Here is a 22,408-nt window from a genome sequence, read left to right as displayed (position 1 = left end):
ATCGAGTTCTGAATTTTCCCTTGAGAAATGAAGGAAAGGGGACTCTAATAAAGAAGTGCTTTGACAATCATCACAGCAAGACACTTTGTTTACAGTTTACAAACAATTTGTAAATTATGATTCCTGAATTTAATACCAGGAACCCAAGTTTAGTCAAATCATGTTGTAACCCCCATTAGCCAACCATCAGTATTTATTTAAAAAACAGCCTTTTAAGTGGATATGGAAGAACGATCTTATAGCACTGTCGTAAATTAGTTGATAATAAATCTTTTGTTTAAAAATATATTTTCTATACTCCATATGTATGTTTAAATATAAAAGTATTGAATAAATTTTAAGATGGATATTAAGAGATTTAAGGATATGGGAAAATAATTAATAAAATCTGAAGAATAAAGAACTGATAAAAGTATCTGCATTTTTACTTTTTTTACTCTATAAAATTTCAGGTTTCTATAAAGAAATAGAGATTTCTTTCTTCCATTTCATATGGTTTAAACTGGTACTACAGATATTTAATGTTTTAAATCTAGTCTGCCAGGGAATGAAATCAGTCCATAGACTATAATATTGCAGTGTATTTTAAGTAATTACTTGTTAGTCAATGATGTGATGAATCTAACAACTGTTCAAAAAAATCTATAAAATTTGTCTTTGGATTGTGATGACACCAGCTTGATTAATGATAGAAGGACGAATATAAGAAGAACCACATGTTTATATATTGGTAAATAGCCTCCAAAGGATTTTATTATTTGCTGAAAGAAAAATGTTTTTAAGTTTCTTTTCTCTATACTCCAAATTAATGTCATTTATATTCATGGGATTACAAGAAATTTCATTGTGGAGAAGCGATAATTTAATGTGGTAATTTTCTTAGTACTCATGTTACAGTTAAATATTGTTCTAATTTATAAGCCAGGCTCAATTGACTAAAACAAAGAAAGTCAAATGTTCTTCCAAGGAGTAGAATGTATCCATTCAAATTTTTAAATGAGCATTAAAACAGGGATAAGACAAGAGTATTTTTGAATTTACAAAAAGATTAAACTCACAAAGTTAGTATCAGGAATGATAGCTTTAAGATACTTCTTTATGAAAAGATGTCTTGTCTACAGTGGTTGATCCTCTTCCTGCTACACATGCACTCCCTTGTCACTGTCTTTCCTTTTGTCTCTCCACCTTCTTCTTTGTTGAAAATTATCTCTGTCAAAGTAGAATTTTAAAAGGAGTTTCTACATATCTTTTTATTCAAGCTTGAAGTCTTTAGATAAATGTAATGTTTTCCATGGTGTGTTTAAACTTGAAATAACATTCAAAACTTACAATTATCTAGAGACAAATTTTGTAATATACAAATACATTAGGAAGAAAACCTGGATTTAAAGAGCCTGAGATAAATAGAACAACAAAAATTTTAAAAATAATAAAGACTGGGTTGATTAAGATTACTTTTTGAAGAAGAAATAATATATTAGAATTAATTCTGATACATCTTTCCAACATGATAATGTACATCCAAAAAGCAAACATATTCATCTTCCATGATGTATAAAGTAGAAGCACTGACACCACAATAAAAGTGAGAAAAATCTCAGAAAATCTGAAAAATCATTTTTCTTGAAAGACATAAGGTCAAAGGGTAAATGGGATAAAATGAAAAAAGCAGTCTGAATTCCAGAGCTTAAGTTTTTTGAAAAAAATATGTGCTACAGAATACATTCCCTGAAGTACTTTGGTTCTGATCAGTGTTTGGGGACAAAGACTGGGGATGGAGAGGGATCACTTCCTAGAAAAATAAGAAATCCTCAGGGTGCCATCACCAAACTTTGATGAAGCTTGAGCAGATGTGTAATATATATATGTATATATATGTGTGTATGTCTAATAACTTAACTCTCAGAAATAATTATTTTTATATATGTGTCTTCTTAATTAAGCATTTAACTCAGTAGATATTTGTTGGGCAACTTATGTTTACATATGTTTACCATTTTTAAAGTGCTTTTAGTTCTGTATGAGTTGTGAATACAGAATTGAGATGTGTTTAACACAGGAGATACTAAGTATTCTATCTCACATATAGGGCTACACAGACTTAAAAAACACTTGCTTAAAACAGGGCAAAGAGTCGAGTTAGTTTTGGAATACAAGTCTTCTGAGAACCGTTCAAATAATTTTTAAGTTACTCTCTCCAGACACACATATAAAAATTTACACTGTCCACAAGAAATAAAAGCAAACATTTTGACAGAATTTATTCCACAAGTACTTATATGACAGGCAGTATTTGAGACCCTGAAGACAAAAGTATGAGTAAAACAAAGTCCCTTTCTTCTTTTGAGAAATAAGTAAATTAACAATAAAGACTTAAGTATATGAGCATGCAATCTTTTTTTTTACCATGAGTTTTCCCAAACCAGTCTAAGAATCCCAGACCAAAAACAAACAGAAAAAAGAAACATTTACTCATTTCTAACATCCACCCATTTGCAAATCACACAGTTATCTTCAAAAGAAGATCTTCAAAAGAAGATTTCCTTCAGAGGAAATAACTCTAGCTATTTTGTAAAACTGACAATGTCCAGTCTTTATACTGACCTTACTATGTGCCAACAACACCCATTCTTAATACTTTAGACATATTACCTCTTTTAATCCTTGGAGTATCTCTATGAGCTATGTACTATTGTTATATTCATTTTAAGATGTAGGGAATAAAGGATTAAAAAGTGTTTAAATGAAGATTGAGTTGAGAATTAAACTCAACCCAGTTAATTGTATCCTATTTTATTCTTAACTATTACATAAATGATATTCCTAATCACAGTTCTCTGTTAGCTCAAGCAATATCAACTTAAGATCACTGAGAATTAATCCAATGAAACGTAACATGTAGTATTTCAAGGCACAGTAAATGTAGTGCTGGTTTCAGGGTAGATAAGATCTCAAGCCCCACGGAATCTCTCAATGACATGATACAGGATTGAAAAAAACATGTGCATGGTATGAGTGCTAATATGATTTGGTGGGGGAAAAACAAGGCCTTGCATAAAGGAATTCTATTCCTGTTTCTTGTGTGTTAGGTCTATGGTTTTACAAGTTACTCTACATTTCTACTCTTTGTTTCTTCATACCTGAAAGAAGGAATCCATCTTCAGGGTTTTTTTTTTAAATGAATGAACATATATTTTAAAGTAGTTAGTATAGTACCTGAACATAGCTATTATTATCAGTTTATTCTGTGGTCTCTTAAAGTAATGGATATTAAATATTCATCCTTAAAATGTCACTTTTGTTCTTCCTATAGTAAATTATGATGTTTTTCATGGAATAATGAAATATTGTTTAAAGGAGTTATTCAACACTGATTAAAAAACAAAGCAAAATGAAAAAAATATGCCTAATGTAGAGTATGGAAAAATAAATAAGATCTAAGGTCTCAGTGAAGTGAAAAAGCTGTTGTAGTTTATTTCTTCCTCTCTACTGCTAAGAACATATGGAATATAATAAAGGTTAACTCAGAAGTAGGGACCAGAGTGGTGATGAGAGAATGAGGAGCTATTGATCAAAACATACGAAGTTTCAGGTAGACTGGAGGAATAAGTTTTAAGACCTCATATGCAGTAGGGTGACTATAGTTAACAATAACCTATTATGGATTTCAAAATAATTAAATGAGCATATTTCAAATAAATCAGTGTGAAAATGATTTCTGAATGAGGCATTGAATATGTCAGTTTGACTTACTCATTCCACATTATACACATACATATATCAAACATCACATTGTATTCCATATTTGGACACAAATATGATTTTCAATTAAAAATAACATTAAATAAGAAAAAAAAGTAATTAGTCAGTTTGAGCTACCATAACAAAGTGCCATAGACTGGGTAGATTAACCTTTTGAATTAAATAATCTACAGTCAAGAAATTCTGATTTAGTTCCTGGTGATGACTCACTTTCTTGCTTAAAGAGGGCCACTTTCTTTAAAAGTTGTGTATTCACATGGGCTTTCTTTGGTGCATTTTCAAGGGGAGGGGTAGAAAGAAGAGAACAGAAGAAAAGAGAGAGGAGAGAGATAATTTTCTGGTTTCTTAAAAGCACACTAATCTTATTCTGAGGCCACCCACTCTAATGCCCTCATCTAACCATAATTATAGCCTAAAGAACCTAAATTTAATTTTCTCTTCAAATACCATCATATTTGGGTTAGGGCTTCAGCATAAGAATTTTAGTAAGTATAGATATTCACTGCATAACAAAAACTAAAAGTCACATATTTTCATTATCATTTCTCCTTTTGATTTGATTAGGAAACAGAGATTATGACACAAATATTTTAGTTTGCAACTATGATGGGACTTTTAGAAGCGTGAAACTCAATTTGGAGTTAATTTAAATTCACAAAGTCATTTATGTACAGATTTTACTTTCTACATTAACTATTTATCTTCTCACCAAATTTTCATTAGAATCCATGATCACATTGAAAATTAGCCTGACTCTTCAGAGGAACCACATTTAAGACCTCACTAATTTGTCCATATGAATCTAGAAACTCACTGTTTTCTTCCAATTTTATTAATATGCATTTAAAATCTATATAAAAACAGAAGACATATCTTAATTATTTTATGTAGGTAGAATATATATAAGCCATATATATGGATACATGAATATGAATATATGGATATAAATATCATTTATATAGATACATATATTCATCCATATATACTTGTTCGTATTTACTCTGAAGACCTGTGGAATAAGCTTGTGAATGACTCCATTTTCCTACATGTTTATTATTTGATTGTTCATCATTCTTAGGAGAAGTTTCTACCCTCTGTGGCCTTTTAAATTTATTGATTCTTCTTAGTTATACTTGACAGTAAAATCCATTTGATAAAATTATACAGGCGTGGAATACATCTTATTCTAATTAGGACCCCGTTCTTATGGGTGGGCATGAAGGTGGGATTCACTTAGATGTTTTCATACGTGTACATAGGAAAATTATGTTAGATTTATTCTACTGTCTTTTCTATTCCTATCCCCCTCCCTTCATTTCATTCCCTTTTGCCTAATATAGTGAACTAACTTCTCTTCTTCCCCCCCTTTATTGTGGTTTAGCTTCCACATGTCAGCAAATCATTTTAAGAACATTAACTTGGGTCTTTTTTGTTTGTTTGTTTTTCTAATTCTAGAAAATTTATATGTGATTTTTTTTCCTAAAAGCTGGTTGATATGTGGTTAATGTTGATATGCATATTGACAACTGTTTATGGGAATTAAGTAGCCATCAGTTAATAAACCATTAGCCTGACAAAAGGGATGCCAATATAAGTAAAGTTGACAATGATTTTGACTTTTTACACAAGACTTAGAATCAATTGATTTGTAATCAAAGCAGTTAATTTTGTTTTGAGGACTGTTTCTCTGTAGAAAATATGTGATTTTTCTTTTAGCTTACTTTTTAACCTCTGAAAAATATTTTATGTCTAGCATGTATACAATAGGTTTCTTGGCTTAGAAAGTAGTTAACTTGGTACTTTTAAATGAATACAGTTGTTTATAGATGATGACTTTCCTCTTTTATTATGTTATGAAAGAAACCAAAGTACGGTCAAAAAATGGCTCAGAAGCTTTTGTAGAAGCCATCAGAGGAGAAAAGCTGGAGGTAGTTGGCCTGTGACCAGTATTGGAGCCAATTTGACTGCTGCATTAGGAAATGTGTCTTGGAAGCCAGTGGTCATAGATGCAGATGCAGTGGTTGGAAACATTCCATGGCACAATTTGATCAGTGAGTTAAAGTGGTTGCCAATTTCAAAGTGCCTCCTCTCTCAAAGAGGCTGGTTGATATTAAAGTGCAAAGTGACAGCTCATCCAGGGGAAAGCTGCTGATAGGAGAAGGTTTCAAGTGACTTTAGAATAGCATAATTGTACCAGGACTCTGATTCATATCATTTACTCTTTTACAAGCCTTAAAATGTTCATTGAGGAAAATCAGCCTGTATTTCAACTGTGGAATTTATGATTATAATTACACAGATCTGGTCAGATTTACTAGTCATTTACCTAAAATTAAATGAAAACTGAAAGTGGGGCAGATTAAAATGAAATGATTGCTGAATAAAGGAGGTCAGTCAGTGTTTACATGAACTCAAGAAAGAAATTTATCCCACATCATTAATGTTTATTCTAGGACTGGAAAATCTTCATTAACTGAAACAATAGCATTCCTTTTTCACACAGATGTTATGAAAGAAGTAATATAAATCAGAAAGTAAGGAAGTACTCAGTGAATTTTGATTATGTGACCACAAAATTATTATTATTATTAATAAGTCAGAGTGGAAAAATTATAACTTGCACTATTCATATATTTTTGATTATTTTAATCAATATGGATATATGAGATGGCTCTTCCAGGTTATGTAATCTATCTGGAACCATGGACGAAAGATTTTTCCTCTTTATTTCCCTTTTGGACAAAATAAACAAGTGAGAATGAGCATAAACTCAGATGATGGCTTCGTTTTCAAAGTGTTCAGGTTTATAACATAAGAAAATGTGTAATATACAGATTTTTCTTTCAAGAGTGTGAGAAAATAAATGTTAAACATTCAGTCTAATCATAAAGGTATTACTACAAGCTACATCCCATACTAATAAGAAAGTTTTATAAGATACTCTTCATAGTTATATAATCCCTATATAAGGAAAAAGGAAACTAGTACTCAATACTTGGAGAACAAAGAATATAGGTAAAATGGATATGTACCATTTTAATATTTTAAAAATTCTTAAGAGTTAAATCTCAACTCATTTAGTTATAGCCATTTCTTTATTCATTCAGTATTTACTGGGCACCTACTATAGGCTCTGTCCTGACCTGGACATGGTGATTCAATAATGAATATAGAAAGCCCTGACTGTCATGTACCTTCAATTTTTGTGAGGAGTAAATAATAAATATATTCATATATGTGAGATGATAATTAAGATAAAAACTTTGGAAAGGAAACAATGTAATGGAAGGCAGAGAAATGAAATTAATAGTGTTATTTTGAGAGGGTAGGCATTTTACCATTAGTTATAATTTTAATATACAATATCTGCCTGATTTGGGGTAGATTGAACACTATAGACATAATAAAATTATATGAAATAAAATTATCACCTGTAAAAGAATATCATCAATGTCAGGTTTTCTTTTTGTTCTTATTTGGAGGTAATTAAAATGAAATGATTGCTTGTGTAAAAAGTCTAAATCATTGCCAATTGTACTTATATTGGCATCCCTTTTGTCAGGCTAATGGTTTATTAACTGATGGCTACTTAATTCCCATAAACAGTTGTCAATATTGATATCAACATCACGAGGAATTGTACATGTACATAGAGGACTCTGAAGAGGAAATAAATACCAAGTCAATTAGAAAAGCTGTTCTTTGATGTATGTTTGACAAGAGGTTAATTGATCAAGAGACTGTCCAAACAAAATAAAACCAAAACTGAACACACCTTTAATTTACCTGGAGTTTCCATTTGTGATGCTCTCCTCATTTACTTCCTGATAAATCAAAGAGTAGCAATATTCTAGCCTAGATTATTTCTGCTTAAACACAAGTCACTTATGCATTTTTGCACAAAAACACTGCATTAATTTGGCATTTTCCTTTGTAACTACTCAAATGAAAGTAGTTCTCAGGAATACCAATGACTGTCCCTATTCTATTGGCATGTACCTTCTCTTTGTGAATGTTTAATGCCAGGCATGCAAATCTGTACTCTCAGTCCCCAAGTCATAGATAGAAAATAGTTGCAGAGGACGTTAAGTCATGTTTAAGAGGAAGCTTCTCTTTGAAGCATGCAGCAAAAGATCCACATATGTCACTACAGAGTTTTACTATTTAAAACATAGAAATTGGGGAATGTAAAGTCTAGAGTAAAAAGTAAATCAGAGTAAAATTGATCATTTAAATTATAACCACACTTAAGTATTTCCCATTTTATCATCTATATTTATTCTGATCCCTGATGTAGAAAAATGAATATAGATAGATAAATTTTCCCTGAACTTCTTTGTAGCTGATTCCATTTTATGTCCCCACACCAGGCCATGAATTCCAGAATAAAGCAACAAAAGTTGCATAGTAGGAAATTTGGTGCCTTTATGACATTTTTTTCTGTATCTAATTGACTTCCCACACAATTCTTTGTTCCATCCAGTGGAACCGGCGCGGATAAAGGAAAAACCACCAATCTTTAGTTGACGAGATTTATTGCGTCCTCCCTGTTTCTATGTCTCCTTTGTTCTCTCCCTATCTTCCTTCTCCTACCCTCTCCCTCTCTCCTCCCCCAGGCTCCTAGCTTATCAGCCAATTATGGCAATGCATTCTCTCATGCAGGAGAGCATGTAGAGGAATGCCAGCATAACACTATATAAATCACGAGCTGTCCACGCGCGGCATGATATTAGATAGCCAATCCTTGAGCTTGGCGTTAACACATCATAAGTGTCCAAGGAGCTAGTAAGCAAGCAGCCTTTTTGGGTACTTCCTTATTTTGGTAGCCAGTGCCCTTTGGCTCACTGCCAGGTGCCATCTTGTCCAAGACGGCCCTCAACAATTCTTGAATCCTGTGAAATATAGAGGCATATGTGTGAAAAACAATCGGAAAAGATTACTAATGTAACATCACAACAAAGTGTCACAAATATTTTTCTGCAAAGTTTTCTAATGCTGCATTAAACTAGAGTCACACTGTACCTCAAGTAGAAAGAACTCTGGAAGCCCAATACTGAAAATGCTAATACTTTTGGAGTTTTATAAGATTCTCCTTTATTTATTCACACTCATTTTCATATTAACTTGAGTGGATCTGTATTCCATGCAATGAAAGGAATTAAAGGTAAAAGCACTTTTCCATTTGCAAAATTTGAGTTTGTCTTCAGATGTATAAGAAATGAATACTACTAAAACACACATATATCCACACACTGAAAGAGGGTAAAAAGATTAAAATAAGTCTGTACTTGGGTTATTCCAGGAATTTATGGGAGAAGAAACCACAAATTATAATACTAGCTTCAGTATGCCTCACTGTAGATTTAAATGGCCTTCAAATACCTAAAAGAACTCATGCTGTTTGTGACAATACCACTGCAAGTTAGGATACTGCTAAATCTGATCTGTGCACCAACATGATGTTAATCTATATTCTAGGATGGAATAAAGGGATTGAGAGAGAACATGTTAATTAAATCTAAAAAATTCTTTCATTCTGCCTTACCCCCCACCATTATGGATCAGCATCTGCTTATCAGAGAAAACATTCAGCCTTTTGTTTTTGGGGTTTGACTTATTTCACTTAGCATGATATTCTCCAGCTCTATTCATTTACCTGCAAATGCCATAATTTTATTCTTCTTTATGACTGAGTAATATTCCACTGAGTATATATACCACAATTTCTTTATCCATTCATCTATTGAAGGTCATCTGGGTTGGCTCCACAGTTTAGCTATTGTGAATAGAACTACTGTAACCATTGACATAGCTGCATCACTGTAGTATGTTGATTTTAAGTCGTGTGGGTATAAACGATGTAGTGGGATACCTGGATCAAATGGTGGTTCCATTTCAAGTTTTCTAAGGAATCTCCACACTGCTTTCCATAGTGGTTGCACCAATTTGCAGTACCACCAGCAATGTATGAGTGTACCTTTTTCCCCACATCCTCACCAACACTTATTGCTGCTTTTATTCTTGATAATTGCCATTCTGACAGGACTGAGAGGAAATCTTTAGAGTAGTTGTTTTGAATTTTCCTTTTTTAGTTGTAGATGGAAACAATACCATTATTTTATTTATTTAATTTTATGTGGTGCTGAGGATCAAACCCAGTGCCTCACACATACCAGGCAAGCACTCTACCACCGAGCCACAACTCCAGTCTCCATTTATTGATTCTTAATTTTATTTCTTATACTTTAGGAGTCGTTTTAAGGAAGTCAGGTCCTAAGGTGACATGATGAAGATTTGAACCTACTTTTTCTTCTATTTGGTCTAATGCCTAACTAAGCTTTTGGATTGGCAGAGGGGAGTCAGAGGAGGGGAGGAGGTGTGGGGATGTGTAGGATGGTGACATGAGACAGACATTATTACCCTATATACATGTATGACTGCACAACCAGTGTGATTCTGCACCACGTACAGCCAGAGGAACAAGAAGTTGTTCTCCATTTGCATACGATGTGTCAAAATGCATCCTACTGTCATGTATTACTAATTAGAGCAAATTAAAAAAAATAAAAATAGAGAACTTTACAAATAAAATATCTTAAAAATACAATGTTAAATGTTTTTAAGTGGATTTTATAAAAGTAATAATTCATGTGCATTTTGATAAAAATAAAAGTTAAATACCAAAAGCATAAAGAAATTTTATTTTTTTAAAGTATGACATCATAGAAGCAATTGTATAAATAACAAAAAAAAAACTCAGAAAACTAAATCCATCTGAACAACAAAAGCAACAAACTGCAGGTAAATTTTACTAAGGGGAAAGCACTATTTATCATGTCGGAAATTTTGATATAAATTTATCATTTATACATTCGAAAAATTCTTGAAATTCTGGTCCATTTTCAGAATTAAGTACATGTAGATGGTCTTTTTAAAAGTAATGTAACTCTAATCAAATTAATTTTATTCAACCTTCATTGATGTTCAAATAGTCTCCTTACAGTTAAAACTTGCTTACATTTCTTTAGGACATTAAATAAGCAATGAAAATGATGTATTAAACTTGAGATATTTTACTTAGAAAACCTCATTATTATGTGACTAAGTCTTATTTAAAGCACAATTTTTAAAGTTTTAATGTATCAAAATTTTAAAATAAAGTTGAGTAAAATTTGTATTTCCACGAAAATTTCAAAAACACTTGGTCTTTTGAAGAAAACTCTCTTTTCTAATTTCAATTCATCTTTCCTCTTTGAAAAAAAACATTTTGAAAGGATAAAACAAGCAGTGCATTTCTGGTAGCAGATTCATAACAAACAACTATCACAGGAGATAGAGATCAGATCAAAGAAAAAGACTGACTCATTCAGAATATATGTAGTGAAATGAAATGGAATAAAGTTGTCCCAAGTTGCATGTTCGCTCACAAACCTTAGACTTATCTCTGTAATAAACAAATTCTATTTTCATCTTAACACGTTGACTCATTAAACTGCCCTACACAAAGTTTCTTTAAATTTTACTTCTGTGTAAAACAAAAAATAGGTTTCTCTGATCATGACTACGGTTACAGAGAGAATTAATTTTGTAATTAAATAATTCTTCTGAGAATTCTATTGATTCCTAACTTTGGAAATCTTTGAATTGACGTATCTTTCTAGTGGTAAATTGAATCAAATTAAATGATTTAATTGAAGTTTCTTCAAGAAATTAAAAATACAGGCTGTATTATAATCTTCACTGTAGTATGCCTCTCTCTCCCCACCAGTCAGCATCTTTGAGTTTTCTATGATCCCCAAAAGTATTTCAAAGATCAAATCCTATAGTGATTAAGAATCCTGCTTTTGTCAGTGTAATTCAATCCAGGATGAACTACCTCCTTACTGTAGTAAGAAAGTCTATTATGAAAAAAAAAAGATGACAAGTGCTAGTGAGGATGTAGAGAAAAAATTATGTGCACACTACTGATGGGAGTGTAACTTAGTACAGCAACTGTTGAGAATAGTATGGACCTTTCTAAAACAATTTAGAAGTGATCTGTGCACCATTATAGTATCCAGCAATCCTACTACTGTGAATGATCCATCCATTGCTCAAAGTGTAGTATTGGAGTTTTTTAGTATTGTCATATTGTAGCCTATTTCTCCCTTCATACCTGTTAATATTTGTTTCATATTTTGAGGTGCTCTGATGCTTATAATTGTTATATGCTCTTGATGAATTGAGTCGTTTATCATCATATAATTACCTTGTTTCTTCACTGCTTTGTCTTAAAGTCTATTTTATATGATACATATATTTTAATGTATATATTCATATATATGTGTCCATGTGTGTATGTCCATATATATGTCAACTCCTGTCTTTTGGTTTAGATTACATAGAATATTGTTTTTCATCTCTTCACTTTAAATCTGTTTTCTTTAGTGCATAGAGCTATAATGGCTCCAGAATCTGGGGAAGGGCTTAAATATTTAAGAGCTGAAGTACTGAATGGAGCATGGACATGCACAGAGAGGACTTCACACTGGGCTTCAGATTATGAAATACCTTGCTATAGCAGTGCTTTCATATCTGAGAGGTAAGTATACATATATGCAGCAAAGCCTCAGAGCCAGGGTCTAGATCTAGAGTATAGAAGTGCAGGCAGCTACAGTGGCTTCTAGGTCTGTTGCAAAGTGAGCTCTTTACAGTTGTTAAGCTGGTGTCAGGAGCACAGTTATGCATGTAGAAACCTTAATTTTGGGACCCAAACTACAAGCTAGCTTGCTGTGACTATGACTCTGGTATCTGGAACATGTGCAATCATGTTGTATTCACAGGGTTGAGGTCTGAATTGTGGGATGTTTCGAAGTAGTCATATCTTGATGTTTAGGGAAATATACAGAATCAGAAGAGGTTTTAACTTAGGTTTGGAGCTGCATCACTGTGCTACCTGCTTTTAAAGTGGGTGGGAGTCGGGGAAGACTGTGTACAGTTTTAGCTCCCACACTGGGGTTGCTCATTGGGAATGACTGTAGGTCATCTTAGTGCCAAAATATAACAGTGTCCTCTGCAGAGCAGGCTATTGGGGTTCAAATAATTTCTATTGCAGTTTGAAACTGATACCTCAGCCTTTCTTCTTTAACAGTAGGAAAATCAGGTATGCTCATCTTACCAGCAATAAATTTTAAGTGTTTGCTGTTTTTCTACTCCAGTGTGTGCCTAAAGATTCTTAAATAAATTCTTGAGCACTTCCAGAAGTTTGTAGATAGCTATGTACATTATTTGTTTTGTTATAAGAATGTAAAGGGCTGGTATCTCCTTCTCTGATATAGATATACATATACATATATATAAATAGATATAGATATATATAGATATAATGTATTCAATATCTAACTATTTAAACACCAATTGTGTTTTTACTTCTTTGTTTTTTATTATTTTTTACAGACTGCATTTTGATTCATTGTACACAAATGGGGTACAACTTTTCATTTCTATTGTTGTACACAATGTAGCTTCACACCATTCATGTAATCATACATGTACACAGGGTAATGATGTCTGTCTCATTACACCATCTTTCATACCTCCCTCTCATTTCCCTCTACATAACCTAAAATTCCTCCGTTCTTCTCTTACCTCCCACCCCCCCCATTATATATCATCATCCACTTATCAGGGAAAACATTCAGCCTTTGGTTTTGTGGGATTGACTTATTTCACTTAGCTTCTACTTCTTTCTTAATTATATGTAGTAGTACAACTGTTGTTTTCTATAAACATTATATGACTGTGATATTGCTTAATTATTAGTTCCAATAGCTTATATAGATCTAGCACTTTTTATATACATAATAATGGAATCCACAAATAAAGAGAATTTTATTTCTTATTTTTAATTTGTGTAATTTTTTTTTTATCTTTTTTCACTGGGTAGGCTGGACAACCACTACCATTTTTAATGGTAATGGTAAGAGCAGATATTCTGTCCTTATTCCTAATGGTAGGTCTACATTCCTGGCTCAGTAATCAAAAACCTAGGTGTGTTTCATAAATACCTGACACTTTCTGGATGACAGCTGTTTCCTCTATTAATAGCTGTATTGCCTAGAGTCGCAAGCATGGAGAAGGTTGACAATTATGAATTATTTAAGTGTCAAGTAGGAAAATCACAACACAAGGCAAAGGCAGATTATTTTGTGAGCTATGCTTCCCAACAAATGTTTTCAATACATTATACAACATTTCAATGCTATAGTATTGAGGAAGTGAGCAAGTTTTAGAAAGAATGATATGTAAGTATGTGAGTTTACAAAAATAAAAATCCATTTTCTCAGTGACTGTTTCATTGACCAAAATTTCATCAACAATTATAAATAGGTCAAATGTAAAGATTATACTGAAACTATATATTTATATAGATGTTTTATTTGTATTACAAAGTTTTTAATTGAGATATATTTATGATGCAAAAGCCACCACAATTAATAATTATACAAAATGATAGACCCTAATCCAAGTATTTTGTTCAATTAAATTCTTTTAGCAATAGATATGTATGTCTCTTGAAAAAAAAAACAAATTAAGAAAACCAGAAATCATCTTATTTCACATTAAATTTTTGTATATTCCAAATGTCATTCATGTAATTTTTTTTTAGGAGTAACTGAGCCAAGTGAAATCAAGTGACAAATAACACTGACTCACTCCATTTCTTACAGAGCAACCAAATTCCTTCTAGATTCTCTATAAAGAAAAGGATTATTTGAGAATGTATCCTAGAGACAGGTTTCATAAAATAATGTACTAACATAGTTATATAACCAGCTCAAAATATACTCTAAAGTGAAACTGAACATTAAGGCATTTAAAAGAACTTTCCTCCAGTGGAGTAGACAAGGGGAAAGAAGGGAAGAGAGAAGGGATGGGATAGGGAAAGACAGTAGAATGAATCTGACCTAACATTCCTGTGTACATATATGAATACATCACAGTGAATCTCACTACAATGTACATCCATAAGACACTAATTAAAAAAAAATACTTTAAGGAAGTTGCAGAGAGACCAGTAGAGTAGAGGAAAGGGAACAGGGGGAGGGAAGTGGGAAGGTGCAGGGTAATACTAGGGACTGAATTAGAACAAATTATATTCCCTGCTTATATAATTATGTCAAAATGAATCCCATTGTCATGTGTAACTAAAAAGAACAAAAAAAATAGAAGTGAATAAATCAAACATAAATTATAAAAAGAAAAATAAAATAACTTTGTTTTAAACAATGGAGCAATCTGGGTAAAGTGTAACCAATCATTTGTCCCTAGCAGAAAGCTGATTAATGAAGACAGAAATACATATGTCTGAAGTATAATTTTGATACTCTTTAGACTGATTATATTGCCTGAAACAAAAATCATTATGATAGGATTAATATTGGTCCTAATGATGTCAATGTTCTAATCCCTATAACTCAACAAAGTATTAACTTAAATAGTAAAAACAATATTGCAAATGTGAATAAATTAATTATCTTGTGATAGGGAGATCATTTTGAATTATCCAAACAGATTCAATACAATCGCAAGGATCCTAATAAAAGACAAAAAAGTAGGTAAGAAGATGATATGCTACTTTATTTGAAGATGGAAGAAGAGATCATGACCAAAAATTGTAGTGTTGTCTAGAATCTGAAAAAGACATTAGATTTTCCATTGAGGCATTTCAAAATAACCTGACCTGTCAACATGTTGATTTTAGTCTTTTAAGATACATTTTAGACCTTTGACCTCCAGGCCTGTATGATAATGAATTTATTTTGTTTTAAACCACTAAATTTACAGTAATGTCTTATAGCAATAATAGGAAAATAATATAATCAAGGTACAAAATGTTTTTTTCTAATTAATATGTTTAATATTATTAAAAGTTTTATTGAAGAATAAAATGATATAACATATACATAAAATTTTAATATTATTCAACAATAATCCCACAAAAGCATAAAATCAGTCATGTGTATAATGATTCATTACATTCATTTTCTGTATCCCTTAAACTGTCTTGGCTTTTTTTATCACTCTATTTCTCTGTGTCACTACTGAAGTTTCTGCATTAAACGTGGGAGTAGTTCAAGGCTCAATCTGTTGTTGTTGTTCTATGACATCTCTCTCTATAAAATAAAATCCCATTCATATATATACCTTATCGCCACACAGATTATTTTGAAATTTATCTTTCCATACCAGATATCTCTTCTGGGTTCCAGACCTATATAACAAACTCTCTACCCAATATATCTACTAAATGTTTCCACATATTCACAATAAAATTAAAGTTTTATCCTTAATCTTGGCCCTCTTCCAATATAACATGCTTTAGTGTATGGTACCATCGTCTAGTTAAACAAAAGTAAACACAATAGAACCATTTCTTCATTCAAAATGTTTTGGAATCTAGGGTGTAGCTCAGGGGTAGAGGATTTACTTAGCATGTGCTAAGACCTCTGTTTGATACCCAGCATTGCAATATTAAAGCTATTTGGCCATATATCTGTGGTGTGTGTGTGTGTGTGTGTGTGTGTGTGTGTGTAAAATACTTCCCAAATGCCAAATGCTATTTTACAACTTCTTGCCCTGTAGAATGAAGAAGATAAATTTTATTTTAATTTATTTTAAATTTTTATCTCATAATTTTATATAAAATTTTACTTTTACCATTTCAGATGATGCAGGAAGCTCATTTAAGTTCTTGGTTTGTAGCTTTACATTAATCTATAAATATACAATGAGGTTCAGAAAAGTAATACAATTTTCTGTCAACTGTACTTTTGGAATATTTTAAAGTATGTCATTTTCTGACTGGAAAAATAAGACACTTATTTTTAGCACAGATTATTATTTTAAAGTAGCTTAAAGAAACTAATCTTTAAGAGAAATCAGGAAAGTCACAAAAATGCAAATTCAAATGGGTGGTAAAAAGGAAAATATATCTAGTCACTAATAAACAAATAAATGTAAATTAAGTCCCATTTCTTCAATGAATATATTCACATTTTTAAATGTCGAAAGCCAGTGATGATGCCTTTATGAGAAAACAAACTCATATTCTGCTAACTAGAATAAAAATTGGTGTGATTTTTTGGAGAGAATTTTGATAACATAATTCAGTATTTTTTGTAATTGGCTAAGTTTTCAATATTCCAAACTTCAACCAAGAAATTTTCCATCGAGGAATTTATTTTTAGGAAATGATAAGAATTAAAAATGGAAGAAGTTACTTGTAGCAGAGTTTAAAATAGTGGTAAACTACGAATAAATGGAACATTATACATACACATACAGATATGAAAAAGCACATGATCAAAAAGGAGAAATTAGTGTATACATTATACAATTGATTCTCAGTACTTTTTATTCTATACTTGCAAAGTCTAACAAATATATCTGATAAATTTATAATATATAGTGAATATGTAAAAATTTTACCTAAAGTATAGAACAAGCACATAAAAAACATAAAACATACATGCACACACATGAATTTATTATAAGCTATTACTTCATATGACTATGTGAGCTGAGAACATCAAAGATCTTCAGTGGACAAACTGTAGACCCAGAAGAGCCAATGATTTAGTTTCAGTCTATGTCTGAAGGTTCGAGAAGACCAATGTCCCAGCTCAAAGAAAGGAAGATGCTAATTGTCCTTTGCTCAACTTTTGTTTTCTATTCAGGATTCAGTGTGTTAGATGAGGGCTATCTACATTGGTATATTTGGTAGGGAATCAGTTTTATTCAGTCTACTGATTCAAATGAAAATCCCTTCAGGAGTACCCTAACAGACACAGTCAGAATAATGTTTAAGAAAATTTCTGGTAACCCAGGCCCTAGTCAAATTGATAAATGAAATTGACCATAAAATGTCCAACCATGGCCAACTGGCAGTCTCAACACATTTCTTTAAATTATACTTAATATCAGCTCACTGAGGTGAGGCAAACTTTGAGGGGCATAGGTAAGTTACTGATAGAGGATGGCAGTGAAAGATTTTGAGCAGAACAGTGAGATAGTCAGAAATGGGAGGATATATTCTAAATTATTTATAAGTTAATAAATTATTGATTTATTATGGCACAATAGTCTAAGTTCAAGATAAGGTGATGAAAAGTATTTTGATTATTGATATTTTTCAAGGTTAGAGATAACAAAATATACTAGTGTTTTATGTAAGGGATTAGAAAGAAAGAGAATAGTCAAGGATAGAGTCATGATATCAGCTCTGAATAATCAGAAAAATGTAGCACTATTTAATGAGATGGAAATGCTAAAGAAATAAGTTTGGGAATATATAAAAGATATGTTTTAGTAAAGTTACATTTCCTACATAGTTATTGCTTTCATCTTCTTTCCCAATGAACTATTTTGTGTGTATCACTCTAGAATTCCTATATTCCTATTATTTTGAAAATGCAATACTGGTTATATCACTGCCAAATATTTAACTTCAATAGATTTCTCATGCATTATGGATAAATATCAAAATCCTTAGCATATCTTATAGTATCAGGGATGATATGATCTCTACCTCTTTAGTCATACATCTTCAGTCTTTGTTGAAATTGGTGGTCAAGATACTTTTGCCTTCCTATAACTTTATAGCTTGCTCCCACATTACAATAGACTTTTCCAATTATTTTATATTCTCTTGGTCGGAAATACTGTTAATACACCTACCTGCTACTTTCTACCACAAATCTAATTCTTATTCAGCTTGTCAGATCTTACCCTCTGATAGGGGCTTTAGGTAAAACCTAATTAAAGTTTTAAATATTTTAATCAATGAGAAACTGAGATTGATGAAGTAATATACTGATTCACAAATTTCTTTCTAAAACAGGGCTAGAATCCATGTCTGGTATTATATTCTTAATTTGTTACATATTCCAGATACACACTTTGAAAGGATCCAGGGCCAATTTGAACATATGTGGTAATGATGAAATTACAATGCAGTTAGAACTGTGTTGGGAGGTGTGGATCAGAAAATCAATTCAATGTTAGATAATACATTTTTCAGACAATCCCAGAAGTAATGTATTATGACATATTTGTCCTTCAAATTTACTTAATGCATTTCATCTTAGCATTTGATGGGAAATACACTCGCACAAATGGTACCTCAATTGTTCTCACTGCAAATGTTTACAAGTTTGAAATTGTTCTTAACTAATTTCTTTCTCCAAAATCCCACAGAAAGCTCATAACTTTTCAAACTCTGAACAATCTTTGAGGAACCCTGAAATCTGTAAAGAATTAAATAATGTGCCATAAATACCTGGAAAATAGTGACAGCATTCTGTCTTAGACTCTAAACTTTTGTTGTTGCTGTTCATGTATATAAAAATAGGTAAAAAGGACAAACTGAAGTTCTTGAAGAGTACACAGATGGATTTCTTTTTTTCTACAGATATATGTACAAAAGACTTAATCTGAAGTTCAGTGAAGACTCTCAATATGGTCTAACATTTATCTTTTGGGGATTAAAATTTATTTTTGCCCATTTATGAAGCATGTGCCAACAAATTTAAACACCTTAAATTTCTGTATCTTCTGATAGCTTACTTATTGTCTTTCCCACTCGTTTATCCACATGGGTCTTTCTCTTACCATCTTTAGGTCTTTAGCCAAAGATCACACTCATTGTGTATCATTCAGGAACATTCTACTAACATTTGTGTTTTGATACTCTTCTTATTGTCTATTCCTATTTTCAGTACTAAATAACTACATCTGGTACACACACACACACACACACACACACACGAATACATGTATATGCTATTTTACTTATTTATACATTTATAGTCTATCCTCCAACTATATTATAAATTCTATTATGGGCAATTTTTATTATTTGCTAGTGCATTGTCAGTGTCCAGAACTGAACAGTCTAGGGAGTATGATCTTAATAAATATTTAAGAAGAAAGAAAGGAAGGAAATTGAGAATGCTGGGAAGGAAATGAACAAGGAAAGAAAGAAGTCCTCTCATGCTATCCCTATGTGAAGTAGCCACAATGAGTGAGTCCTTTGCTTTTTTCTCTCTCTGCAGTCTTCTCCTGCTCTCCTTTCTTTGCAGTGTCCAAAGTGACTGAGTTATCTTCCCTTCCTCACTATCCCCTGTCCCCTCCTTTTCTCCATTCCCTGCAGTGTCCATAGTGACTGAACCCTCTGCACTTTCTCACTGTCCTCCTCCTCTCCTAATTACAAATGAAGACAGCAATATAGGATGAAAGTAACAAAAAACATAGAAAACTATCAGAAAATAATTAACAAACTGATGTTAGCAACTTCTTATATATTGGATACAAGTCCGAATGTATTAAATTCTCTAATAAACAAAAAGTGGCTAAAAGGAGAGAAAAAAAAACACAGACCCAAATGCATGCTTTCTACAAGAGATTCACTTGACCTGTAAGGCCATACAAAGAATGCTAGCAAAGTGATTGAAAGAAGACATTCCAACAAATGTAAACAAGTGGAGCAGTGGGAGCTTTATTTACATCTGATATAATTGACTTTAAATCAAAACTGAAAAATGAGCAAAGAAGGTAATTATATATCAACAAATAGTAATTCATCAAGAGCATATAACAATTATGAATCCACATGTAACTGACATTGGAATATCTAAATATATAAGGGAAGTAATAATATCTCTGAAGAAAGAGCTAGAATATAATACAATATTAATAGGAGAAAACAATACTCCACTTTAAACAATGGGCAGATCATCTAGACAGAAAATCAATAAGGAAATATTAGATATATGCTACTCTTTAGGCCAAATAGATTGAACAGAAATATATAGATTATTCCACTTAATTGTAGCACAATATACTTTTCAAAAGTACACATATAACATTCTTTTTTAGACATTTTAGTTGTAGATGACCACAATACCTTTATTTTATTTATTTATTTTATGTGGTGCTGAGAATTGAACCCAGTGCCTCACATGTGCTAGGAAAGTGCTCTGCCACTGAGCTACAACCTCAGCCCCACATGTAACATTCTTAAGGATAGATTATATGTTAGGCCACTTTTAGTGAACACAGTACTGTAAATCCTAGTCAGAGAATTTAAGCAAGGGAAAAATAAAAGACAAGTAAATTAGAAAGAAGAAAGAAAGGAAGGAAATTAAGAATGCTTTCAGACAATATAATCTTTTGTATAGAAAATCCTGAAGATTCACTGAAAAAGCTATTAGAATAAACAAATTTAATAAAAGTGCAGGCTACAAAATCAACATAAAAAATCTGTGTACTTAAATAAATTTTGAAAAATAATCATAAGAGAAATCACTTCTACAATAGATATAAGAAATAATAAAATACTTACAAATAAATTTAACCAAAGAAGTTGAAATACCTGTAAAATTGAAAGTGAAAATCATTGATGACAAAAAGTGAAGAAGACACAAATAAATGGGAAGCTATCCTATAATACTGGATTAGAAGGATTGATATTAAATAAGATGTTCTATTTATTCAATGGAATTCTCTCCAAAATTCCACTGAAAACTTTTTTTGTGACAGAAAAACATTCTAAACTTATATGGAATCCCAAAGTACCTGAAAGACCAAAGTATTCTTCAGTTAAAAGAGTTAGTCTGAAGGTATCATACTACATGACTTTACATTACACAATAAAGATATAGGTATCAAAACAGTTATGATATTGGAGAAAAAACAAATGCATGGACCAATATAACATAACAGAAATGAATTAACGCATTTATGCTTAGCTAATCTCTCACAGATGTGCCAAGAAGATAGAATGGACAGTCTCCTTCAATAAATGGTATTTGGACAACACAACATAAAGTTAATACTGCAGACTATAAAATTCCTAGTGGACAATGACTTCTTTCTTTTTTCTTGTGGTACCAGGGATTGAACTCAGGGACACTCTACCACTGAGTCACATCCCCAGCCCTATTTTGTATTTTATTGAGAGAGACGGTCTCACTTAGTGCCTTGCTTTTGCTGAAGCTGGCTTTGTTTGAACTCTCAATCATCCTGCCTCAGCATTCTGAGTTGCAGGGATTACAGGTGTGTGCCACTGTGCCTAGTTACACAATGATTTCTTACATATGACCCCAAAAGAACAGACAACAAAAGCTTTCATTACATCAAATTAAAGTCCTCTGCACAACTAGTAGAACAATAAGCTAAGTGAAGAGACAACATACAGAATGAGAAAATATTTTCCAGTCATACTTATGATAAGAAATTAATGTCCCAAATATATAATGAACCCAACTCAACAAGAAAACAAATAACAAGAAAATAAATACTAAACCACAAATAGGCAAAATATCTAAGGACCTACTTTTCAAAAGAAGACAAACATGTAGCCTACAGGAATATAAAAAATGCTCAATATCACTAATCCCCAGAGAAATACCATTTAAAATCACAAAGATATATCATTTTATATGTATTAGAATGGATGTTAATTATCAAAAAGATGGAAGATAACAAGTATTGGAGAGGATATGCAGAAAAGGGAACTCCTTAACACTGTTCATGAGAATATTAATTGGTAAATTGATTGTCCTCAAAAACTTAAAAATAGTACTATGATATAATCCAGCAACCA

The sequence above is a fragment of the Sciurus carolinensis genome, chromosome X (assembly GCF_902686445.1).
Source record: "Sciurus carolinensis chromosome X, mSciCar1.2, whole genome shotgun sequence".
Classification (NCBI taxonomy): domain Eukaryota; kingdom Metazoa; phylum Chordata; class Mammalia; order Rodentia; family Sciuridae; genus Sciurus; species Sciurus carolinensis.
Note: the sequence above shows the minus strand (reverse complement) of the source record.